This window comes from Triticum dicoccoides, chromosome 6B, assembly GCF_002162155.2.
Source record: "Triticum dicoccoides isolate Atlit2015 ecotype Zavitan chromosome 6B, WEW_v2.0, whole genome shotgun sequence".
Taxonomy (NCBI): domain Eukaryota; kingdom Viridiplantae; phylum Streptophyta; class Magnoliopsida; order Poales; family Poaceae; genus Triticum; species Triticum dicoccoides.
In genome coordinates, this window is record NC_041391.1 from 172,407,835 (window position 1) to 172,408,206 (window position 372).

A 372-nucleotide genomic window follows, 5' to 3' on the forward strand; every position below is an offset into this window, starting at 1 on the left:
GCAGGAACAGACCAGGCCCGTGGCCGGACAAGCCCGGCCGGGATCTCCGAGACCCGTAAAGTTCCCGCCTTCGCGCTGCAGCCGGCACGCCGTCGGCGCCGCCGCCCCTGTCAAGTCGCTCCTCTGCCTCACCACGCAGGAGACAATGAAGCCACGTCGGGGACCGACCCGCTAAGACCCAGATGGGGCCGGCAAGGCCCAGATCTGAGCTGGGGACGCGCTGCTGGCCACCTCGCGCCACCATGCCGCCCTGCCGCCAAGGAGCAGCGCCGCCGGCCACCCCGCCGGGTCACCGGACCGCTGCCTTGCCAAGCGACACCGCCCCCCCCCTCCCGCCCCGGGCCAGGCGGACGCGCGTGCGGGGAGAGGAGA